The 27,672-nt window shown below is 36.6% G+C and overlaps 2 pseudogenes across 1 annotated transcript; both read right to left on the bottom strand.

The window, feature by feature from the left end:
• Window positions 1–6,693: 6,693 nt before the first annotated feature.
• On the bottom strand, window positions 6,694–7,260 carry LOC149847366 (dirigent protein 22 pseudogene; annotated as a pseudogene).
• Window positions 7,261–25,603: 18,343 nt separating this feature from the next.
• LOC149847365 (dirigent protein 22 pseudogene) lies at window positions 25,604–26,327 on the bottom strand (annotated as a pseudogene). The gene has a single exon (XR_016430608.1). The product of XR_016430608.1 is annotated as a dirigent protein 22 pseudogene (transcript).
• Window positions 26,328–27,672: the final 1,345 nt, after the last annotated feature.

The following is a 27,672-nucleotide window of genomic DNA, read 5'->3' as shown; positions in this document are numbered from 1 at the left end:
CCTATAACCATAACCTATAAATATCATCGTTATTGTTCAACAAAGATCATTTCTTAACGATGATTTATAGGTCAATAGCGGTGAGAAAATTAGATAATTTTTTTTATATAAAAACATAAAAGATGCTATGAATTGTTTTAGAGCACTCGGCAAGGATGGGCATGCTCCTCCAATGGTGTTATGGTGGAAACCATACGCGAGGCTTCCTTCATTTGGTTAGGGATGTAATCAGGTTAGATTCAGATGTATATAATTATTGAATCTAAACTAATCAGATTCAAGGTCTGGTGAAAAAGAGGTAATATCTAATGAACATACTTTATATGCAATCAGATTAAGATTATCCTTCAGATTTCGATCCATATCTGGATTTGGATGTAAGACTGCACACTGAGTCTTAATCCAATTATTAATTGAATGTTTTTTGCTCTACCAAATCTGACTAAATGGAGCCCACAAGGGCTCCACTCATTTGGTATAGGCGACTTGTGAATGTCACCAAGTTAACGGGACATCACAAGTTCATAACCCATGGGCGGCGTTGCCACAAGGTTGAAGCTAGGTTTACTCCCCGGTGGGCAGAGGGGACCTCAAAGGTTTTACCAACGGAGGCCAGCCAATGGGCAGTGTGTGTGTGTGTGTGTGTGTGTGTGTCCAGGGGGAGGGACGAAACGGATTATAATTCAGTGGAACATCTGACCCAAATGCAATCCATTGATATCCCTAACCCTAAGGTGCCCCAAGATCTTTTTTTTTTTTTTGGAAAGTTGTTGAACAAGATAGAGTTATACGAAACAGGCTTGCCTTCCAAAATGAAAAAGAGAAAAAGCAGGAACTCAAAGTAGCCAATTCAATGTGGAGTTCATGACCATCATCATTTGCCTTTGAGTGCACTACAAGATGTGCCCAAACGATTTCCTTTTACCTTTTCTTATTTTAGATTTAATAAATTTTCTTCATTTTTGCCTTATATAGATAATGCATGAGACTAGCTTCCAAATTGACTTCTCTTTGGTTTTATTTGCATATTGCATGGCAGTGCATATCCATTCAGCAGTGGGCCAGGTTGGTGGCAGTGAAGTAGAGCTCAAAAGTAGGGGTGGGCAACAGGCCAGGTGGCCCAAGCCGGCCCGACCTGCCATGGGCTGGGTTTGGACCAAGGTTTTAGGCCCGGGCCCTTTAGGTACCGGACTGAAACTCGACCCGATAGGTACCAGGCCAAAACCTTGGGCCTGAGTTATTTATTAAATGTTTTAATAATATAAAATTTAAAAAATGTATTGCATAGTAACTTGATAACGATTACTATTTACCTAATTAGTTACATTAATTTTATGAAAACTAGAAAGATAACTAATTGGGTGCATGAAAAGTTGGGAACTTGTTAATTATTTACAAATAGATTTGGGCCAAGTTGGGCCTGACGCAACACTTTTCACATTGGCCTGTTGGGCCAATGGGCTGGGCTATGGGATGCTCTTCAAACCCGAGCCCGTTAAGAACTGGGCCAAAACCTGGCCCATTAGTAAAATGGTCAGGCCATCTCCGAACCGGGCCTTACTGAAAGTCTGGTGGGCCAAGCTCTAAACGGGCCTGAGCCGGCTCGATGCCCACCCCTACTCAAATGTATAAAAAAAAAATTGAAATATTTCTTGTTGCTCTTTTCTAGCCCACATAGCACCAACTTGGCTTAACAATAAAAGTAAATAATCTGCCAATTTTTATAGAAAGTGGACTATGTCTTGCACAAATCGATCGGTGGATTGTTGGTTCTTATGGATTAGAAAGAAGTAAAAGAAAAGGCTGAAATAGTCTGTTGGTCATCAATTTCTCTATGTAATATATATTGAGGTTCATACTTCTCGAAGGTTTTATGCTCTTTAGAGGAGCTCAAAAGTAACTGCATATTTTTAGAATTGCCACTGCTTTTAAAGGAGTAAACAGTTTCATGTCCCTAACATCCTAAACATTTTTAGAAAACATAGTTGCAGGTATTTTTTTATTAATCCAAACTTGTAGATGTGTTTATCATTGCCTATTTATTAAAAACCAAGCTTTGCATTGAATTAATTCGACAAAAAAACTTAAGTTTGAGTCCATCAAGTTTTAGGGCAATATAAGCCATCAATTGTTGCATCACTCTTAAATCACATTGAAAATAACCTAAACTGTACATTTTCTGTTAAATAAGCTACATAGAGTACATCTATAGGTTCAGATTAAGCAAACACCCAAAGCTTTGCCCTTTTAAGTCATTTAAGACAGTTTAGGGGATAAAATAGTTTAAGACCTACTTATCATTCATATAGGAAAATTAGCAGCTCCTAAATAGTTGTGTCATAATATATGTATAAAGGAAATGTGGTAGCTGCCTACCAGTTTTCTGGCCTACAGACAGACTACTGTGAGCAAACAAGTGTTTTCAGGTTGCTTTTCACAAATCTGATCCTGCAGATGTGCTTGGCATGGCCGGTTTCTTAATTAAGCTTGGATCATGTTTTTTCAAATAAATAAGATTTTTTAAGCATTGAATATTTAACAAAAATCTTAGACCATCGGTTTTGAAACCTTAACAAAACCTACCCGCTTGCCAAAAACGGACAATCCATTCCCATAAAATCAAGCATATAGAACACAATTTTAAGGTCAGATTTAAGAAAAACATGAAAAAAAAACTTTTTTTTTTCATAATGGACTTATGTTTCATAAGCACAATTTGAGGTTCATGACTTCTCAAACCGTGTATCTATGGCCCAAGTCCCCCAAGTCGGGCTGCATATTCGATACTTGGTAGTCAAGATCGGTTTGGCCAATAGCCATATTCGATCCTCGCCAAGCTGAGTTCAAGCTCATGGGCTTGTAATATCAACTTTACACATTTCAATATCTTGTTAAGGGCGCGATAATCCAAGCGGCATTTTGGGATTTGGTTCCCAACTTACTTTGAAGAACTGAAATAACAGGCCATTGCTCGATTGACTTTGACCCAATATTGGATGTCTCAAGTCAAGTTATAGTGTTGAGTCAAGGCACAGTTTATAGGCTCAGGCCAATGACTAAGTGAAGCCCAGGACTAAACCAAGTCAATTCAAGAGCTCAGTCAAACTCTTGCCAATTATCACTGAAGGCTTGGAAAGTTGGCCAAGCCTTCTACAGATGTACCGGTTCATGAGGTGTGTGTTCGAAGTGAATCAAGCATATGTATTAGTCTCATGCACAAGCTTCTTGTGTTAACTCGGGTTACAGGGATCCTCAAAACAAAGGCTGTCAATGGATCAGGCTTGTGAGAGGCCTTGGTTCAAATAGAGATCAACAACTAAACTCAAAACAATTTTTGAGATTTTTTAAAATCGAAAATTTTGGATCTCAATAGGAATTCTGGTTGGACCAAGTTACAAACAAAATGTGATCCATATACTGCTCTAATTTTGTAGTGAAAAGGTCAGGTGCAATATGATTGCACAAATATTTGTGCATTCAGCACCTGATCACCCTCCATCTTGGGGACAGGCCTGTCAGTTGTGGGGTCCAAGGCCTGATGGAAGGCAATCATGAACAAATTTTGTGCCATGTGATTGCACTCGATCCGGACTCAATTTTGTGGGTCCAAACTGATTAGTTAAATGGACAAATTTCATTCTTGTTTGAACCAACGGCCTATTAGCTTACCCAACTCATTGACAGTCTTACTCAAAACGCGTGTGTAAACTATTTGCAATTGGTTGAACTATAAAAAATGAAAAGAAAAAAATATATATATACTCGGCTAACCTTTGACCTATTTACAAAGACTCTTAACTTTTTGAGATTTTTACCAATACCTGCTTGGGTTAGCAAAATAATTTCAAACACCTGCCTCTGTTAACATTAACAGTTTACCATGGTCAAATACTTTTGGGCTTAATAATTTTAATAAATTTCCCCTAGTCTCTCTCTCTCTCTCTCTCTCTCTCTCTCTCTCTCTCTCTCTCTCTCTCCATGATCCTTTTTTAGGATTGGGTATGAGCTATATTTCTAGCATATATCTTGGACCCAACATGAGTGCTATTTCAACCTTGCAAAACACAACTCTGATTGGGAATCAAGAAATTATACAATTCGAGACAAATTGGAAAATCTAACAAAAATGAGATTCAGCCATTTTTCTAAAAAGATACATAATTTTAAAAATAGAAATGCAAAAAAAAAAATTATAATAAAGTTAGGGTTAGGTAGACCCCTACTTGCTCATTGAAATCAGGATTAACAATTAGATATCTTTGACAAGAAGGGAATCAGTCAGGATGTTTGTCTTTCCAGATGGTACATTGATTCACCACTGCAAGATAAGCTAGGTGTCTAGCCATGTGATTACAAGACTTTGGGACTCTACCAACAGCAGGGCTCCGCGTGGTTGGCAGGTGCTGTCAATGGGCATCTTCCTGTGGCAGGAAGTTGCAGGTTCAAAACCCCAGTGGTACAATTGAATAATAACTGGTGAGGGTCTGCCAAACCCCAACTTGCCTTTAAAAAAAAGGACTTTAGGTGTCACGGGCATAGGACATTTTTCCAAGCAGGTTGTATGTCAGGGGCCGCGTGTTCAGGGGTCTGAATGAGTGCCATGTGGCACTCATTCGGCTGGTTGTGTACGGAGGAAGGAATATTGCAAAACCCAAGATCTTCCTCCGTACATAACCAGCCGAATGAGTGCCATGTGGCACTCATTCGGACCCCTGAACACGTGGCTCCGTGTTCCAGGGGAACATACACCACCCTCTCAACATTTTTATTCAATAGAGCTCCGCACTGGCACATGCCTCATTCCGATGGCTCGGTCAAGCACATTGGGATTCTAACAATATAAACCTTTTTTTTATATTTACACAGAAACCACCTCCAAGACCAGAGACCCTGGTTCTGCCTGCCATACTTACTATCGCTGTCCTGACAGGATAATACTCTGTGGGATTACCCGGGCCTTGCCCCCATGGATCTAACAATATAAACTTGATCAAAACCAAACAATGCATTCATCAATTATTAATCCTCTACCCAAAAACCGAGCATTAATCAAGCATATATACTGTCTCTTAGTGATTCCACTATAGTAACTTTAGCTGGGATTCCAATTAAGCCCAAGTAAATATTTGAGCTAGCTGGGATTCCAATCATTTATGTTTTAAATATGTAATAAAAACAAGTAAATATTGCAATTTCAATTTCATAGGTATGTAATTACAGGTTACCTGGTATGAAATTAACATTAGAACTTAAATTTTTAGAGATGACAACAAATATCTCCAAATGGTTGGAGGTACTAGCAGTAAGGAAGTTTTGTTTTGTGTTTTTCGTCTATCTTTTTTTGTCTAATCCCAACTTGATTTTACGTGGTAAACTGGATTAGGAAAAGAACAAAAGAAGTTATTTACATGTAAAAAATTTGGACTCGATCAATTGAATTTCACACCATTGGTTCATATGTATTTTGAACATTTTGTAAAATTATATTGTTCAAAATTGGGATTGCATTACTTGATCCAATTCCTTATATGTATTTTGAACATTTTGTAAAATTATATTGTTCAAAATTGGGATTGCATTACTTGATCCAATTCCTTATATGTATTTTGAACATTTTGTAAAATTATATTGTTCAAAATTGGGATTGCATTACTTGATCCAATTCCTTATATTTACACTGTCAGGACAGCAACCCTAAGCACGGCAGACAGAGTCAGCGCGTCTAGGTATCTGATCTTGGGGGCGGTTTCTCCGTGTAAATATTACGAAAAAAAAAAAACTTGTGAGATATTATGATCTAAAGGCATGACTCCAAGGACACCGAACCGGAACCCAAAAAAGAAAACTTGCTTTGGAAATGTGAATGGACCTTTCTCGACTCTCGACCCACGACCCACACTAAATCCACCTAGATCTGATCTTCATTGATAGATCCATGCAATGGATGGAGACGGGTTAGGCCATGGGGTTCGGAAGGCTGGCTTTATGTTCATACAAAGGACCAAAGCTAATTAAACCCTATGAAAAATGAGGTTGAAAGAGATAATTGGGTTAGGGATGCAAATGGGTCGCATTTGGGCCGGATCCTGCCAGATTTGAATCCGAATCCAAAATGCAAACAGTAGATCTGAACCTGAATCTGAATCTCGATCGGAATCAAATCTGAGGAGGTTACATTGATTCGGAATCCAAAATGCATTTGGTAAACTAGATTGTGAAAAGAAAAATAAGAATATGCATTCAGGTCAGATTTTGATTCAGATCAACTCAGGATCAATCTGAATCTGACCTGCATTCAAAATAATTTGAACAGATTTGAATCCCATCCAAATCCCCATTGGGATTTTACTTAAATGATTCATATTGGAAGAAACATATCATACTCGGATTAAATATACATCTGACCACATCGAATCTGTTTACAGCCCTAAACTGGATGGTGAGGTTGGACTATCATAACCAAGGGGTCTCTGCTTCGAATCCCACAGCGGTTATTCCCCAGCTTGCCTATCTAAAAAGGAGAGAGACCATGAAAAGAAAGTAAGCACAATTAATCACAAATTTAGCACAATAAACATGAACATCCCATAAATTCAATATTGAACTGTTTTTTTTTATGACGAGGAACCAAGAAAAAACCCGGGTGGGACCCCACGACCACGACCACGACCACGACCTCATATGGCCCACCAATCAATAGTGAAGGACTGTTACATTGTACTCAACAACAACATTCCCTGTCTTGAAATCCAAAGTATGAGTCGTTGCAAGTGCATAGCCACAAGCCAATCTGAAAATCCCAGTCCCTCCAACCACTGGCATCTCCCTCACCGAGTCAAAGATCTCATTCCTCCCAAGTATGCTTAGGCTGCTCCCATTGTACTCACCTTCCACAAACACATAATTAAGTGCCATTAGTAGGCCTACACCATGTTGTGATGCTGCAGCATAGAGCCCTTGAGCCCTTCCAATCAGTTTCGATGTGGTATCAGGGCCTTCAGTTAATGCGTCGTCGATCATGAACACCGCACCGAACCCTAACAATGAGGACTTTGTCGATGGCAACTCGGTGACCCTCACGGCAGTCGGGTTCTTGCCGCTATGGATATCGTGGAAGTAGAAGTGGAGATGGGTTGTCTTCTCCTTTAGTCCTTGATTCAGAGGGCTCAAGTCATCTCTACTTCCAGCACCAGAAGTTTGATGAACAAGGTAAAGGGATAGGAATAACAATGTGGAGAATTTTGAAAGAGTTATTGCCATTGTGGCCTCAAAACATGTAACATAAAACACAATGTTGCACTTAAAAAGAGAGAGAGAGAACCTCCCCACATCTTGTAGGGGAAGTGGGGACAGTTGAGGCAGGTAGGAATTAATATAGCTGTAGATAGAACCACCTTTCTCTCTCTTCTTTTTGTGTATGTTGGTTGAAGCTAGTAAACTACCAATCTTTGGTTTTATTTTGATAAATTTTAGGGACATAAGACACTGTTGAAACAGCTGATGTGATGGTTATGGACCATGCACATAACCACTCTCTTCTATGATCAGTGCCGTCCATCTTCACAACAGATTCTGCTTGATGGCCTTTGATGCTGATGATACAAGATCCTGGTCTTGGTCATCTTCATTAAATTTGGGGTGGGGATCTTGGGATGTGGGAAAGTGTGCTTGTGTTGGGACCATAGACACTGATTATTGGACAATGGTTATTCTAGTGGATCTTTTCTAACAAGCAGTACTCTAGTGGATTTCCAACTCCTAAAGTGACGAATCTGAACCAAATCCACATTGTTTTAATTATGTATATATATGATTACCTAAACCAAAAGTCAAGGAGGTTGGCATATATATATATATATATATATAGAGAGAGAGAGAGAGAGAGAGAGATTATGGTGCTCCAAGAGCACCTACTGGAAATCATAGTTCTATGTTACATCTTCTCACTCAGACCATAGATATATTCAATTATTTGATAGGAATCATGTTTTTTATCATATTTTTTAGATATAAAAATAAGATTTTTTAAGTCAAAAATTTTTGATACATTGTGAGCCGTGGATTTTGAAGATCTTAAAAAACATAAGCGAATGTCATAATCACATGATCCAAAACTTGTTTTTCCACTAAATAATAATTGTAGATCATATTTATAAGGTCTTATCAATAAAAAAAGCTCAAAATTTTAGAAAAATTGAAGCTTCTGTTAGGTGAGAGTAGGTACTGTGAGAGCACCTTATCATTTTATATATATATATATATATATATATATATATATATATATATATATATATATATATATATATATATATATGGGTTTATCTGCTTTTTCATTGTTTTTTTTTCACAGTTTTGACCTCAAAACTCACCGTTGATTTTTCAAACCTTATAAAAACTTACCCATGTGTCTGAATTGAAGCTGCAAGATCTGATCTCTATAAAATCACGTCAGTACAATCAAAATTTAAAAATAAAACAAAAAACACACAAAAAGCCCATTTAGCAAGTTCGATTTAGCAAAATATACGTGTATATATAGAGAGAGAATAATGTGCATCTTTCAGATCGTCCAGATATCTTAAAAAAATATATTTGTGCAAGTTTTTTTTTTTTGCTTAATCTAAACTTGTAGATGTGTGTATCATTGTTTATTTACTAAAATTCATGCTTTGAATCAAATCAATTTAAAGAAATTTTTTTATTTAGTTAATCAAGTTTTCAATTCAATATATATAGTTGATTTTTTCTTTGATCTAAAAGATCATGTCAACAAAAAAATGCTTAAACTAATACATGTTTTCTACTTAATAAATATATGAGTTTAGATAAAAAACACATAAGTATGTTTTTTAAGGAGCTTGGGATGGTTAGGACTCATGAGCGATATGGTCTGAAAGATGCACCTCTCTCTCTCTCTCTCTCTCTCTCTCTCTCTCTCTCTCTATATATATATATATATATATATATATATATATATATATATATATATATATATATATATATATATATATATATATATAAAGAGAGAGAAGATACTTAGTTGCCTACCACTTTTCTAGCCTACCACCAACCTACTTCTAAGGGTTTTTTTTCATATTAAATGTAATGGTACATGTGTTCTACGTACTTGCCTTTATAGGAATAGAGGATCGTCTTATTCCAATACACAAGTAGGTTTTTATAATATTTAAAAATCATTGGTTTATGATTTACATAAATATTTAATACTTTACAAGAACTGTATTTTTATCAAAGAAAAACATAATTCAAATATCGTTTTCTAGCAAATCAGTTGTGCCGAACACATCAGCAGGGTCAGATTTACGAAAAACAACCCAAAAACACCATCTGCTTGCGATAAGCTAGAAAAGTGGTATATATAGTAGGTGATAGCTGCACAATCATTAGTAGTGTAACAAAAAGTCTCATGAAGACCTGTAGGATGCGATGGATGCTCAACATATTTTTTCTGCCAAAATACCTTTAGCGACAATAAAAGTCATCGCTGAAGGTCTGATTCTCATGAAGACCTTTAGCCAAATTTTTTGTCGTTGCTAAAAGTCCAGCTGAAACCTTTAGTGTTGACTTTTATCGCCGCTAACATTACAAGAAAAACGCTAATTAGCGACGGAAATTTGTGATGGAAAGAAATCATCACAAATTTGCGATGGATTAGCCAGATAAATATATTTGTCACTAAAATATTGCTTATTTGCGAAATTAACGACGGAAAATATTCTATCGGTAATCCATCTCTAATTAGCGACGGATTAGCGATGAAATTTATTATGTCTCGATATCTGTCGCAACTTAACGATGAATCAGCGATAGAACTATTCTGTCGCTACCCCGTCGCCAAATAGCGATGACCTAGCGACGGAATTGGTCTGTCGCTAATCCGTCGCTAATTTTCCCATAAATCCCTAATTTGAACCCTTTTCTTTCTCTTTTCTATTTCATGTCTGTCGCCCGCCGCCCACCGTGTTTCTTCTCTGTCGCCCGCAGCCCCCTGGTTCACCGCTCGTCTCCCCCCGGCTCGTCGCCTGTCGCCCCCCGGCCTGCCACCTGCCGCCCATCGCTTGTCGCCCGACTTCTGTCGACCGACGACAGTCGCCTGACCCCCTTCGACTCAGATAACCCCCCGACTCCCCTATCTATTTACTCTTTACACCAACAATTTCATTTTTCGGTAGGGAGGGGTCGAGCCTCCCTGTCTTACGAGATGTGAGGGAGGGGCTTGGCCCCCTCCCTATGCTTTTTTCGCCAAGGAGGGGCCGAGCCCCCTCTCTGTCTTAGGGGATGCGCGGGAGGGGCTCGGCCCCCTCCCTTTTTTTCCAGGGAGGGGTCGAGCCCCCTCCCTGTTTTGTTTTTCGCCAAGGAGGGGTTTGGCCCCCTCCCTGTCTTACGGGAGGGGCTCAGCCCCCTCCCTGTCTTACGGGATGGCCGGGAGGGGCTCAGCCCCCTTCCCTTTTTTTCCGCCAGGGAGGGCCGAGCCCTCTCCCTGTTTTTTTTATTCGTCAGGGAGGGACTGAGCCCCCTCCCTGTCTCCCTGACTTACGGGATGTGAGGGAGGGACTCAGCCCCCTCCCCTATTTTTTTTTTTTCGCCGTGGAGGGGCCGAGCCCCCTCCCTGTTTTTTTTTTTTTGCCCCATGTCTTACGGGATGAGAGTGAGGGGCTGAGCTCCCTCCCTTTTTTTTGCCAAGTAGGGGGTGATCCCCCTGCCATTTTCCCTATCTTACAGGATGAGAGGAAAGGGTTGAGCCCCCTCTCTTCTTCTTTTTTTTGTCAGGGAGGGGCTGAGCCCTCTCCCTTTCTTACGGGATGCAAGGGAGGGACTCCGACCCCTCCATGTTTCCTTCTTTGCCAGGTAGGGGTCGAGCTTCCTCCCTTTATTGTTTTGTATACTTGTGCTTCACAGGTACGTTGTTGAGCTAATTGCGCGATGCTTAGTGCTAAGCATCGCATGTGGCTAAAAATACAATGCAAAAAGAAATAAGAAAAAAATGCAAAGGCAAAAGCAATTCAAATCGGGTAAATACCTGTGGTAAGTGATGCAAGTGCATCACATGTTATTTAATTTATTAGATACAACATTTTTTTGTTCACACACTCACTTAGTTGTGGATATCTAGAAATGCTTTGATGTAGTTTGGAGATCATGCTGAGCATGATTTTAATGTATGAGAATAGAAGTGTTCTTATTTTTGGAGTACGGATTTCATGCTCGGCACGGTAGTAGTTAGCGGGATATTGGAGTGTGTTTACTGCAGGTACATGTTTAACATATGTTTTGATATAAATTATTTAAATGTACTACAATGTTTGATGTGTCTGTATACATGCTTGCATGAAGTTATTTTTCATTTGATTATGCCTTCCTTGTGAAATTGTATCATGAAAACATGTTTCAAATGAATTTATCATTTTATAAAATATGATTTCATATTTCTAAATATCTTCGTGATATGTATAAATATGATGTGATGGTGTTACACACAAAAATTTATGCATTAATTGAAACAAAAAATTGCTCACAAATAATCACCAAACAAGAATTAATAGATAAATTAGATGTTTTTTTCATCATAACATTATTAAGATTCTCTTTTAACTGGTGATGATAATATTTGTAACATTATAGAACAAAATGACTGCAAACCATAAATGAATGTACCGTAGGATAATTGATAATAAGGTATCGCATGAATATATGGATGATGTTGACAGTTTTATTGAATTCGCAATGGCAAGTGTCAGTACAGTGGATCCCACTGGTCGGATTAGATGCCCCTGCATGATGTGTAAGAACAATCGATTTGTAGAACCTCATGGCGTTAAACATCACCTATACAGGAAGGGTTTTGTTAGTGGTTATCAGAATTGGACGCTTCATGGTGAAAAATTTTAAAATAATTTTGACACACGGGTGAATGTGGTGCACAATAATCCATATGTGGATTTGATATTTGATGTCGCAGGACCAAAAACGAGTTCTGCTATGGGATATAGTGATTCACCAATTGGGGTAGAGGAAGAAGCAACAAACGATGCAGCTAGTAGATTTTATGATTTACTTAAAGATGTTGATGAGCCACTGTGGCATGGTTGTGAGAGTCACACTATCTTGTATGCAGTTCTTCAATTACTGAATTTGAAGTCAGAGTATAATTTGAGTCAATCATGTTTTGACCGTCTGTGCTCTATTGTGAAGCGTATGTTGCCCAAAGATGAGAAATTGTCACAAAATTTTTACCGTGTGAAGGTTATAGTCAATGCACTAGGTATGGGTTATCAAAAGATAAATGTTTGTCCAAATCACTGCATGTTGTATTTCTAAGATCAAGAAAATAGCAGATCATGTCCATCATGTGGACATCCTTGGTTCAAGCCAAAGACAAGGAGAAATGGTAGCACAAGGTCGAAAGAAGTGTCATATAAGTTACTCTGCTACTTTCCTCTCACCCCTAAATTGCAACTACTGTATATATCTTCGAGAACGGCTAAACAAATGATATGGCATGCAAATAAAGTTTGACATGATGAAGACAATATCACACATCTTGTTGACGCAGAAGCTTTAGAGGCACTTTGATCGTACTCATCAGAATTTCGCAATGGAAGTGAGAAATATTAGCTTAGGTTTATGTATAGATGGATTTAATCCATTTGGGGGTAAATCAACCACATACTCGTGTTGGTCGATATTTGTCACCCCATACAACTTTCCTCTAAGCTTGTGTATGAAACATTAAAATCTTTTCTTGTCTTTATTGATCCATAGTCTGACTTCTCTAGGCCAAAATCTTGATGCATATTTAAGGCCATTGATTGATGAACTAAGAATACTGTGGAATGACAGTGTTCTCACGTACGATGCCCACAAAAAACAAAACTTCAATATAAAGGTTGTTGTTCTATGGGCAATTAGTGACTTCCCTGCATATGGTATGTTATTTGGTTGGAGCACACATGGGAGGTTAACATGTCTGTACTGCATGGAAGATACAAAATCTTTTAGATTGACGCATGGAAGAAAGCCGTGCTAATTTGATTATCACCGTCGATTTTTACCCAGCGATCATCCATTCTGACAATAAAGGAATATGTTTCAAGCATGCACAACTGAAATGAAAGGTCCACTCACAAGGTTGTCTGGTATAGAGATTTTAAGAAGATTGTGATACTTTCCATGTAGACTGATATATGCCCGTAGGCTAACGCCCTTCCTTGGATTTGGGAAGGATCACAATTGGACAAAGAAATTTAAATTTTAGAAACTACTATATTGGTCGACCTTATTGATATGACATAATTTGAATGTCATGCATGTGGAGAAAAATGTGTTTGATAATGTGTTCAATACAATAATGAATGTGAAAGAAAAAATGAAGGATAATTCAAAGGCACGTATGGATTTAAAAGTAATATGTAAAAGACCAAAATTGGAACTCAAAAAGTACAATGGCAAAGTACTGAAACCAAATGTAAGGTATGTGCTTGGACCAGATCAAGTAAAGTCGGTATGTCAATGGTTGAGAGAGTTGAGATTTTCAGATGGATATGTTTTTAACATTGCTCGAGCTATAAAGATAGACGAAGGACAGTTATATTGGTTGAAGAGCCATGATTGTCATGTCATTATGCAACGGTTGATAACCCTTGCATTCCATGATATGTTATACAAACCTATATGGGGGTATTGTCCGAGTTGAGTAGATTTTTTAGAACATTGTGCGCATCAGAAGTTATAGTATCTGAGGTAAAGAATCTTGAAGATTTTGTCGTCACTACTGATGGTTATTTTATAAGTGCTTATCTTAAAATATTATTTTATCGTTGAAAACGTTTTGGAAAATCACCCATCAAGTAATAATAAACTGACTTTCCATGAATGTGGGGAGTACGGGTCGAATCCACAGGGAACGGGATACATTTGCATTAAAATCTAAAACTTCAATTTATTAATATCATAATTATTTACAACTACGTTAATATTATAATTTTAATTACATGACAATCTAAAAAAATGGAAATGAACTTAAACAGCTTGCTAAGTCGTCTCCAGATCGCCAGGGGTAATTTTGTCTTTTCAACACACATGCATCTGCACTTCGCATTGTAAATACACATGTAGATCTGTTTCTAACTTATCAGCCTACAACAACAAAAATCAAAAGTCAGTAAATCATCACTAATTAATTCTACGTCACACTATAACTATTCCTGAACAAATTACTAAATTAACTACAATTAAAAACAAAGAAAATTGAAACTATCATTTCTAACTAAACTAACGAGTTAAATATACTTTAACTAGCCTAACTACTGTTAGTTTATTACTAAATGTTAGAAAATACTAAAAACTACGTAAAATCAAACAAGTAAGCAAATGACTATTTTGTCCCTGAGTAGTGCAAAATTGGATTCAAATAGGTTTTCGCAAACAGGAAGTATGAAGGGGCAGACTAAGTTCAATTCTAAGTATTTCTCTTATGTTCTCTTTCTGACAGACTCATGAGTCTGTCAGACTTTACGGAGTTGAAAAACTCATTTGGAAACTCCGGATATAAGTGTTTCAAGATCGATAAAAATTCTAGAACCGTTTGACCCGAAATCTAAAATCACGAAAAACCTACTTTTGTAGAACGCTTAAAAGGCAAATCAAATCAAATCTGAACGAGTTGATTTTTGGTTTATACACAGTTAACACACCGATGAATAGCATAAAACAGTAATTTCGGAAAAACTCAGAAGATTGTCACAACGTATAACGAGTGTAAATCAATGCAAAAATCGGATTTCCACTTCAGTACACTATTCACTTATACTAATCCCAAGAATGCACTGCTACTCAAAACAAATACAATTACAATCATTCACAGCCTAATGCTAACTAACTAACAGAAAATACAACTAACTACGCTACAAAAACAAACTCTAAATTAACTACCTACTTTATTTGCGAGAAATATACATTAATGCCAAAGTAAATGTTAGGTTAAGCTAAGTCAAACTAACTAAAATATAGACATTACTAATCTAATGTAATTACTTAATGTAAACTAATTGATTAACATTGAAACAACAAACTTAAAGATAAAACTAACTATCAATTCAAGTTCCAGAGTAACCTAATCTACAACTAATGCTAATGCCCTAACTAAACTAACTACATGAGCTCAATAACCGTAATTTAATCTTCACTACATTATTAACAGCAAATAAATGAACATACTACCCTGCTGGAACAAAATTAACAATCTAACCTAAACATCAACATGCATTTCCAAGTAGCCAATAAGAACATGTAACAATAAATACAATTGAAGTCTAATTCAAATACATTATTCTGCTATAAACTAACAGTATACTAACTGAATATTCAAATGCAGCAACCTATTAATTATCCATCATACTAACTACCTCTAATTCAAACAACCAACACACACAGATTAAAACCTATAAAAGTGCACAACCCAAAAAACTGGTAGAACTACTCTACCTGATTTTCACTAAGTACCTAAATTCAAACACCAAACAACAATTAAGTATTCTACACATATTCACAGAATTAAAATGATCATATCCACACAAAAACGATTTATTCCAAGTGAATCTAATTAGCTACAGCCCTAGAACCAAATGCCTTCAGCCGGCTAGAATCATTCTAGCCGGTTTGGGCTTGAATGCAACCACAACTGAATCCAAATAGCAACTAACAAAAAATAGAATACGAAGGACACTACTTAAGTGTTGGTTTATGCACTAACTCCCTGCTGCTATGGTTGAAACAAAATAAAACACAGACAAATAAAAATCAAAACAAGCATACACGCAAATTGGGTTTTATCTAAAAGAATTGGGGAAAGCGGAAGACGCACCTTAATTCCAAACGTCCGACGAATGAGGGGGTAGAGGTGAGCAGAATTTGCCATGGGAACTGTGCTTTAGAGCCTTCGGTGATGCTGTTATTGCGTTCACTTTGTTGCAGCTTGCTGGAATGTGCAGGTTGGGGATGCTCCGACAAATGGCGTGCTGGAAAATGGCGAAGAAAGCCGGATGGGGGTAGGGCCGGCTAATCCAACTTGGGGCAAACAGCACCTCAAGGAGGAATGGCGCATTCCACAGCTGCTTAACCTGCAAACAAACAACATGGAGCGTCAGTACAGCAAGTATGCGAAGAAGGGGAAGATATGGAACAAGAGAAGAGCAGAAAATGGAAGAAAGAAGGGGTGATATCAAAGAGTTTGCAAGGAAATCCTAGCAAAACCGATGAGAAGAAGGAAAGGGGATGTGTGGTGGCTGGGAGAGAGAATGGAGGTTCCAGAATCGGGCTGCTTGGGCGTAGCTCCCAAGGCAAAGACGCCTATTAGAGTTTTAAAACATGTTTTTATAGCCAAAGCTCGATTTTTGGCATTTTCCAAAAGAAGGATTAAAATAAAACATATTGTTGGGCTCCCTTTTTAGAGGGGGGTTCTGCAAATCTTTTCTAAAAATTATGAAGGGGTTGAGGTGGGTTGGATCGTGGAAATTTGGCCCAGATGGCCTAATTGGGTCTGTTTCTGACCCGCTTCGCCCCGAGGTCTGGCCCAATGCACTGTAAATGTGATATCTCTCTCGTTTTAAGTCTGATTCGAACAAAATTCAAATTGTAGCTTAATGACATCAATATGTATCTAAGTGTGGGTTCTAAACTTATAAATGATGCATTTATGTAATAAAAATATATTATATTTATGCATATTTAATGCATTATCAACTACTATTTGTCAGCTAGAGAAGCTTTTTCCACCAGCATTTTTCGATGTTATGGAACATGTGACCATACATTTGCCATATGAACTTAGGGTTGGTGGACCAGTAAAATATCAGTGGATGTACCCATTTGAAAGGTATATATTTTTTTATATTTTTCTTTTCAATTCTATTAAGAAATTTATTGTAATCCGAGATGTATATTATTGACAGATGCATATTTGACCTCAAAAAAATGTTCAAAATAAAGCAATAATAGATGACCCTATTTGTGAGGCGTATACTTTAGAAGAGATTTCAAATTTCTCATCTATGTACTTTAAACCTCACATTCCAACACGTTACACATGCCCACCTTGTAATGATGATGAAGAACAATTTACTGTAGCTGACAAATTATCGATATTTCAGCCACTTGGGCATGCATTTGGCAGTTGCCGATCAAGACTCTAGGAAGATCGAGAGCAAGACGCAACACAAATCTATATCCTTTTTAATTGCTCAGCAATCGACCCATACATCGAGTAAGTATACTTAATATATAACACTAAGTTCTATACGTGTGTATATGGTTCGGTAATATAAGTATTTGTTAAGTGCAGACGATTTGATCTGGAGTTGCGAAGAAAACTTTCACATCTCACTGATGCAGAAGTACAGAAAGAACGTGAAAATAAGTTTGTGACATGGTTGAAAGAGTTGGTAAGAACGATGATATACATTCTTTACGTGTAAATAACAATAAGATACTTAATTGGTCACAGTCATTGTTTATGCTTGTAGGTTTGTCATGGTAATATTAAATATCAAGCAATATATGATTTACAAAATGGTTCGACCAAAGTTGTGCAATGTTATAACAGGTACATCGTAAATGGTTATCGATTCCATAGAAAAGACTACAGTGTCAACAAGTCAATGATGAATAGTCGTGTGTGCATCAAGGGTAGCAGCTACGGTGAAAATGAATATGACTATTACAGTGTTATAGAAGAAATAATGGAGTTGACTTACTTAGGCACAAATAATAGTGTAACTTTATTCAAGTGTGATTTGTTTGATCCCACAGCAACAAGAGTCAACAAAGCCTCAGGGATTGTGGAGGTGAATCATAAATCAAGGTTTGAAACATATCAACCATTCATATTAGCCTTGCAAGCTCAACAAGTTTACTATACTTCATATCCAAGTACAAGGAAGTCAGATAGAAATGAATGGTGGGCAGTTTATAAGGTGAAGTCTAAACTATACACCGAGTATGATCAGTTACAGGAAGACAAGATTGTTGAAGAGGGTGATTACTATCAATCAGATGATATGTATGACTTCTCTTATAGTCATGATGTCGCACATGGTATGCATGTCATATTTTCATTGTCTGATGGCATATGCATGGAAAAATGTGATCCAAATGATATACCAAGTGGATGGGTGCTTAATGAAAAAGAAGAAGATGACGAAGATGAGGAGGCGGAAGAAGAAGAATATGAAAGTCAAACAAGTGATGAGGAAGCATTCTCGAGCTAGCAAAATACATCTTGTAATACATACCTGTATTTAATCTGAATAATTAGAATGATTTGAATGCATTGAAATCTATTGCAATGATTTGAAGGTATTGCAATGTCTGAATGTATTGCATGAACTTATTTTCGATTTGATTATGTATATTCGATAGGTATAAAGTTATGATTTGAATGTATTATAATGCGTTGGAATTATTTGAATGTATTGCAATATTTTAATATCTTGCATGAAGTTTTTTTCGATTTAATTATGTATCCATGAAGATATAGAGTTGTGTAACTGATCCCATTGTATTGCAAGTTAAGGATAAGTTATCTATGATTAGCAAGTGATTTCATATATTAAGTTTTAATGTATTGCAATATTTGATGTGAATGATTTGAATGTATTGCAATGATTTGAATGATTTGAAGGTATTGCAATGTTTGAATGTATTGCATGACGTTTTTTATTTATTAGAATATGGTTCGTAGAGGTCATAGTCGTCGAACACCCAGTGGTAGTCAATCTCAGCCTTCATTTACACGGGCTACTTCGATAGGTATATCATTTGAATAATTATATACTTGATTAGTTTAAATGTGCATTATGTAAATTTTTAATTCATTGTTATATAGGTGATGTTTAGCCTACACATGACCCATCTACACCAGCTACGCATACACATCATGAGACAACATCGAATGCAGGGTCTTCTCAGTGTAACACATAATGATTAATTTAAATAGTGTATATCGATAGTCGACCGTAAGTATTTCATTGTCACTTGTCCAATACTTATCTTATAAATAGTGTATATCGACAGTCGATTGTTAATGTGTATCAATTCATGTGCAGTGTGAGATTTGAGCAGCAAGAAGTAATATGAGAAATTAGGAAGTCACTACTGCAGCATCTTCCAAGACCGGTAGCGCAATGGAAAGAGTACTCGATGGAGGTGTTGGACATATTATGGTCATCATTCATGGTATGTAATCGTTTATCATAACTAATATGTTTCATATTTATGTGTGTTAACTTTTTGAAAGTATTTGTAGGCTTTTCATCGCTTCGCGACTGCAAACGAGGAGACAGACGCGAAGGTAGTGTGGCAGAAAGTAGCTGCCAATTGATTTGCCGATATGCTGCATAATATGAAGACTGCAGCAAAAAAAGAAACTAGTGGGATAGATGATCCACTGAAGTGGAAGGGTCATGGGCCTTCTACTATCAAGAGAGATTATTGGGAGGGCATGTGCAACAAGTGGGAGAGCATTGAATTTCGAAACCGCTCAGCAAAGACTGTACAAAACTGAGCGAAGATGCATGATGCCCATCTACACACAGGTGGATCTAGGACTTTTGAAAGCCACCAGAAGAAAATGGTAACTCATCAATATATATATATATACATATATATTGTCAAATTTGTAAGTATTTCTATATACTTATTAATCATTTTTTTTATCATTTAACATTGCAAGAAGCAGAAAAAAGAGACATTGTGACTTACAAGGATATGTTTGTTGAAACACTTAAACGTAAAAGCACGGGAGATTTTGTATCAGAGAAGGCGAGAGCGACATCGACATGTATTTATTATATTAATAAATATTATAATATACAAGTTACTTTGAATTACATTATCATAAATATTGTAATTTTAAATTATCAATTCATATTTTATTCATTACTTTGTAGCAGTCATATGAGCAACAAATGGTACAGCGATATGGTGATGACTTCACTCAGCATCCGCCTTTTGATCCTACAGCATTGGTGGCTGTAACTGGTGAACCCAAAAATGGTCGTGTGTTCGGGTTTGGGAGTAACATGAACACTACATCAGTTGTTGCCTCCTGCAGTCACGGCTCTCAGAGTTCTTCTGCAAGCATCAACTCCCAACGTCTTATTGCCCTGCTATGTCTTGGGATGGTGTCTGTCAGCGTCTTGAGGATAAAATGCAGTACTTTTTAAATAAAGTTATTCTCAACATTGTCCGTAATGAGTTGTGCAACTTTTTTCAGGACAGAGGAACTTCGTCTGAATTCAACATGAGCTTCGGTGTCCGTCAGGTATAAATATTTATGTGGTTTGTTTCATGTCGTTAGATTTCAAGCTAGTATATGCATGATTGAATACATATATGCATGATTGCCTCACTATAAATTTTTTTGACACCTTATAACACATATATGCATGATTGATTTACTATACAATTTTTATGACACCCTTATAACACATATACGCATGATTGAATCACTATGAAATTTTTTTTACAACCTTACAACACATATATCCATGAATTCATCACTATAAAATTTTCTTAGTGCCTTATAACACATATATGCATGATTTAATCACTATAAAAGTTTTTTGACAACCTTAGAACACATACAAGCATGCTTTCATCACTATGACAACCTTAGAACATATATGAGCCTGATATTAGCATATATGATAGTTTTTTAATGCCTTATAACACATATATGCATAATTGAATCACTATAAAAAAATTTGACTACTTTATAACAATATATGCATGATTGAATCACATATAAATTTTTTTACTGCCTTAGAACACATATGAGTATGATTGAATCACTATAATGTTTTTTTACTGCCTTAGAACATGATACATATGATTGAATCACATATAAAGTTTTTTTACTGCCTTAGAACAATTATGAGCATGATTGAATCACTATGAAAGTTTTTTGACTGCCTTATAACACATATGAGCATGATATTAGTATATATGAAAGTTTTTTGACAACCTTAGAACACATGTATACATGATTGAATCGATATGAAAGTTGTTTGACAATCTTAGAACACATATATGCATGATTGAATCAATATGAAAGTTTTTTGACAACCTTAGAACACATATATGCATGATTGAATCACTATGAAAGTTTTTTGACATCCTTAAAACACATACAAGCATGCTTTCATCACTATGAAATTGTTTTACTGCCATAGAACACACATATGCATGATTAAATTACTATAAAATTTTTCTTAGAACACATTTATCCATGATTGAATCAAAATGAAGGTTTTTTTACTGTTGTAGAACACATATGAGCATGATTGAATTACTATGAAAGTTTGTTGACAACATTAGAACATATATAAGCATGATTTCATCACTATGAAAGTTTTTTTATTGTCTTGTAACACATATATGCATGATTGTGATACATAACACATTTATTTGATAGTCTTATAAACTATATATGCATGCGTGAATCACTATGAAATTCTTTGACAAACTTAGAACACATATTTACATGATTGAGTCACTATACATTTTTTTCCAGTCTTAGAATACATATTTGAATTATGTTAATGTCCTTCAGTTTATTGCTATTCTCTGTGTCATTCAGCCATTTACTTTGTCGTATTAGATTAGGTGCATTGCATATAATTTATTTCATTATATTTTATTTATAAATACTAACAATTTTGTTCTCTTGTAGGATGCTAGAGATGATCGTTGTGGAGGAGTTGATGGAGGCATGGAGAGAGGAGCAGATCGACAAAATGAAGAGGATGATGCCCAAAATCTTGGCGAGGATTAAATTCATTTGTATAATTTGTTTAACGTACTTGTAACTAATTATAACTTGGTAAGGACTGTATTTGGTTGTTAAAGTGATTAACTTAGAACTTGTGTTAAATTTGTTTCACCTGTATATATATTTTTTATGTGTATTTTGTTTATAAGCAGGTTATATGAATTGTATAACGAGAAATTTTGCTCGAGTTTAAAAAAAATAAAAATAAATAAATTTTTTTTAAATTAGCGATGAATATTATCCGTCGCTACTTTGTCGTCAATTTGAAGCAGTCGTCGGTTTGCGACGAATGTTAATCCGACGTTAATGGCCATCACCAAATTGGCGACGAACAGTAGTGACAGATATGTATCCCTCGTTAAATAGTAGCGACAGATTAAATTTCATCGCAAAACCAAATCAGTCTCTATTTAGCGATGAATTAACGATGGACATGATCCGCCGCTACTTAGCGACAGATAAATTTTGTCGTAGTTTAGCGACTAGGGTTGTGTGATGGACGCTATCCGTCACAAAATTCATCATTAACGTCTTTAGCGACAGACTAATGACGGATGGCGTTCGTCGCTAATACACAGTTTTCTTGTAGTGTAAAGGTGTTTTGGTGGGAAAACGACGTTGTCATTGTGCAGATAGTTGTGCAGCTACCACTTATATATGATGTGTTGCATATACATAGAAAAAGTTTTCCAGTGGTTAGTGGGACACCTGCTGAACAATATCATCAAGTCAAGCCAAATTATGTGTTTATAGAGCTTTCAAAGTACTGTCATGGTAATGTGTGTCAACAGGTAGGGTTTGACGCAGACCTGACCCTAGCAAACCCGAGTGGGTCCATGTTTGGTGATAAAGGACGAGGTCCAATTAGAACCCAAATGATTCTATTAGCATATGGAGTCAGGTATGGTTTGTGAAATTTCATGAGAGACCAGGGTCCAACCAGAGTTCCGATTAAGATCTAAAAATTTTTAATGCAAAAAAAAAATAAAAAAATCTCTATTGTTACTAAGTATTCTATTTTAATTTTTATATCTGCTTTATATTCTTGATCTATATATGTTTGTATTGTAGTTTTACATCTACTGATATTTCCCTGATATTTTTCAAAAAAAAATGCGTTCCTTGGTATTTTTCTGGAAAAGTATATCTTTTAGTTTATCACCAAAAAAATCTTAAAAACTGGATTTGTTAAAAATGATGGAAATGTGATGTTAAAAGCATCCTCTTGTAAATGGTGTTGAAATGTGGTGATGGGACCTGCCAAGTTCATTCTAATGCACTGTTTTTGACAACACCATTATTGTCAAACAACATAGGGTATGAGAGCATTGAGGAAAACCACAACACACCTGCAATTCAAGGCTCTCAAACATAACCTAAATCAACTTTGCAAGTGCAGAGTAGAGCTTAGGTGCTTGCGATAGGATCTTGATGAGGTTTTCAGGTCTTCCAGTGTTTTTTTCGCAGTTCCGACCCCAGAAATGTGTTGGGCATGGTCGATTTACGAGGAATCCACACCTGGATAATGGGCTTTCCATGAAAAAAATGATATTTGGAGCCTCAAAAGTTTACAAAGATTTTAGAAGGTTGATTTTTCCAACCTTATAAAACCCACTCATATGTCTGAATTGAACACTTCAAGAAAACCTGAAAGATCACATCTGTGCAGTCAGAATTTAAAAAAAAAACAAAAAAAAAAAAACTGAAAAACCATTAAGCATGTATCCCAAACACCTACGCTCTACTCTGCAAGTGCATCAGAGAAGCGATGGCGTTTTGAATAATGAAAAATATGAGAATTCAAAGAAAAGCAATAAGACAAATCATGTGAGAAGAACAATATTGCCTTATACAAGTCTATGTCACAGGGACACGCCCCATTTTGGCTTCATGACTGGTGACACGAGCAGCATGCTTGGATACCGACATGTATGGCATTTCTAATATTTTTAAATAATATTTTATGATATTTTAATTTATTTCAATAAAAGTTATTTTTCAATGTTAAAAATGTTCAAAAAATAGTTTTATTGATTAGAAAAACTGTCCGTGCTGGTTTTACGCTGCCGGTAGGTATGGGAGGCTGAGCTAGCTAGATCAAGTCTCTGCTGGTTGCGGTTTTTTCGGGTTATAAATCCCAAAAAATAGAGAATATTTTGTCATGTCAGCATGACATTATATTTATCAGAAAACCTTATTTTTTAAGGGAAAGTTTTCAAAAAACACACCTAAAGTTTGAGCATAATAAAAAAGCACACATAAGTTTTGGAAACTTTTAAAAAGGCACCCAAATATTTGCACCATTAATCAAAAACAAGCTTTCATCTATTTGACCTAGGTTAGCACTAACTCATTGATGAGTTAAGAGAGTTAATTTACTAGTTAACCCTTCAAAGACCCCTTCCCTCTTTTTTGGTGCATTTTTTAAATTATGATATTAAGGGTAAAATAGTAATTTCAGATCATATATAATAGAAAACTTGACTGTGGTAAAGTCGTGGGCCTTTTTTAATTAACCATGATATTTTTTAGTTGCATTTTTTTAAATTTTCCAAAAGTTGGGTGATTTTTTTTATTAATGCTCAAACTTTAGGTGATTTTTTTAATTTTTGTTTGCAAGTCAGAACTCCTAATGTAATTTACACGGTTTATTTAGTTGAAAACAAGCTTTTGGATCACATACTTTCAGGTGTTTCAGAGTTTGCAAATGCCCACCAAAGATTTTACTCTTAATTTAATTACCCCTAATTAAGGTTATACATTTTTTTTAAATAACCATGCTACCCTTATGTCTGACATGTAAGCACAATTTCACAAACCTTGAAAAATCAACAGCCTACAACGTGCAATATTTTCTTGGCTCATAAATCATGTTTTTCATTGAAAAAACACAACCCGAACCCTGCTTCATAACATCCGGGCCATGCCGATCTATCTGAGGTTGGATTGGGTTGACATGACCTGCCCTCATGATTTCTAGCTCGTTTGGATGGTAAGGTAGGCAGGACCAAATATTACCCCCATATATATATATATATATGCTAAATAGATTTTTTAGGCTTTTTTCATTTTATTTTCAAATTCTGACCGTACATATGTGATCTATGTACTTGATTTTATAGGGATCAACTCTTGGAGAGTTTGATTCCAACGCATGGGTGGTTTTTATGAAGTTCAAAAAATCAACGGTCCAAAATCTTTGTAAAATTTTTAGGCTCCAAACATCATTTTTTTCATCGAAAATAAATCGACCATGCCCAACGCCAGAACCACTGGAGAAGCTGAAAAGCATATTTAACACGCCATCTCTCTCTCTCAAATCCCTTCTTTCTACGTCCAGTTCAGTGTGTCATTTGTTCTTTCGGCTGGAGTGGCAGAAGACACTTCGATCCTTCAGTGACAAAGATCTTAGGCATGTTCATGGCATGCCGTGGCTTTACTATATATATATATATATATATATATATATATATATATATATATATATATATATATATATATAGAGAGAGAGAGAGAGATATATATATATATATATATAGAGAGAGAGAGAGAGAGAGCACCATCGTATCATAATGAGAAACCAAGTAAGAAATCAACACTATTATCTCCCGAAATGAAAAATCAACATTATTCTGAGAGAGAGAGAGAGCACCATAATGAGAACCAACTAAGAATTAACCACTATTATCTCCTGAAATGAAAAAACAACACTATTCGGGGAGAGAGAGCATCATCAAGTCATAATTGAGAAACCAATTAACAATTCAACATTATTCTCTCCTGAAATGAAAAACCAAAATCCACAGTTCAAAACTGGAAAAATCAAGTCCAAGAACAGCCCCCTCAAACTCCAAAAAGGGAGGGAATAGTTTTCAACACGCTCACCGGTGCAACACAACCACATCATACTGCACGGTGGCATCACCAGTGTTGGCATCCAACCAACGAGTCCTGAGCAGGGCATAGCCACGAGCCAGCCGGAAGGCCCCTGTCCCACCAATCACAGGCATCTCCCTCACCTTGTGAAGCGCAGAGTTCCTCCCCATGATGCTAATAGTGCTCCCATTGTACTTCCCCCCCATAAACACCACATTCATGCTCATGAGAAGCCCAAGATCCTGCTGTGAAGCAGAGGCATAGAACCCCTGGCACCTTCCTATGAGCTTGGAGCTTATCTCTGGCTTCTCAGTCAAGGGATTGTCGATCATTTGCACAAGGCCGAAGCTGGTCATTGATGTGTTGGTTGATGGGGCTTGGGCAATGGGGATGCTTGTGGGATTCTTCCCACTCACCACATCATGCCAGTAGAAGCGCAGGCGGGTCACCTTCTCTTCTCTTGGCTTCCATTTTGGGGAATTGGGATTCTTGGCTTGAGCATTTGTGGTGATGAAGAGGAAGATGGTGAAGAGGAGGAAATATTTGGCAAGAAGGTCGCCCATGATGCTGGGGATGCAGTTTATTGCTTTAATTGAAAGAGAATGGGAGTCCTTGGGTGTGCAGATGGCTTTTTTATAGAGAGAGAGAGAGAGATCTTCTTTTTTGGAAATTGGGGGGGGGGGGGTGTTATTTTCTAGAGAGAGAAAGTTGTCCTTCTTCAGTTCTTTGTGGAAATTTTCAGCAGGAGGCTTGACGTTTCAGGTTTGAACATGGTGGAAGATGGGGCCTCATTGAAACTTTTTTCTTGTTTCCGAGTTTTGGGTATTTGTCCGTTTCAAACCACTCCTCTCGTCGAAATTAAAATTTACTGAGTGTGACCCTTTTGGCCTCTTCTTGGGTGCTTCTACGGTGGTTGGTATTGCAGTACACACTTGATTTATTCCAAGCTTCAAAAGTAAAAGCAAACATGAATGATGTTTAACATATTCTATTTACTACTTTCATGTGCTAAAGTTTGACTCAACCAGAATGTTTTATACTATTTCTGCATCATCTTTTTTCATGGAATTGTAGGCTGTTGATTTTTCACCACCTAAAAAATGAACCGATGGGGTATTTGATATGACAAAACCTCTCTCTCTCTCTCTCTCTCTCTCTCTCTCTCTCTCTCTCTCAAAAAGTAAAATTGCATAGTAACCGCATAGCCTGAGGTGTGAACATTGATTGTTATGACATTAGAAATCGTTGGAACTTTTTTGGAATGTTAGGTAAGAAATCATGTTATGGCCTATAACGATCCAAAGTCTTCATTAAAGACTTGCCGTGTGGAAGAAACCATGCCACAGCGTTGGAGCGTTGATCCAACAGGCATTCACAGTCGCACGGTACCTGGTCATGTCCATGAAACCCTTATTTTAAAGCCCCCCACAAAGTTAAGTCAGCTTAATATTGGTTACGTCAACATTACGTCATGATGAGCAAAGAAATATCATTTTTTTTGCATTTTTTTTGTTAGGTTTTCTTGGCAGATCAAACCATTGTTGTCAGTACCGGCCCTGAATCGTTGAGTCACCCATTCAGCTGTATGGGCCGATACCCATATTCAAGTGACTCGTTCTGTATGTTCTGTATCGGCTAGAAAATAAAAAAAATTATTATGTATCAATCACATGTGTTAAAACCATTAAAATAATAATAAACATTATTTTTTAGCATTTTTTGCATTTTATTTAAAAAATAGCTGATTCAGGGTGAAGCATATCGATTTTCTGCCGATACTCATCGATACTGATAGCATTGGATCAAACCATGCAGATGTGATCTATGAGGTTTGCTTAGTAAAAACTAGGGGTGTCAATGGGTTAGGTTTGACCCAGACCCAACTCTCACCAAATACTATAGGGTCATGGTTTGGTGAGAATGAGGTCCGATTAGAATCCGGGTCAGAC

This window comes from Nuphar pumila, chromosome 2, assembly GCF_984573655.1.
Source record: "Nuphar pumila chromosome 2, dmNupPumi1.hap1.1, whole genome shotgun sequence".
Lineage (NCBI taxonomy): Eukaryota > Viridiplantae > Streptophyta > Magnoliopsida > Nymphaeales > Nymphaeaceae > Nuphar > Nuphar pumila.
The sequence above is the reverse complement of the archived record's forward strand: the minus strand, read 5'-3'. Positions and strand labels throughout refer to the sequence as shown.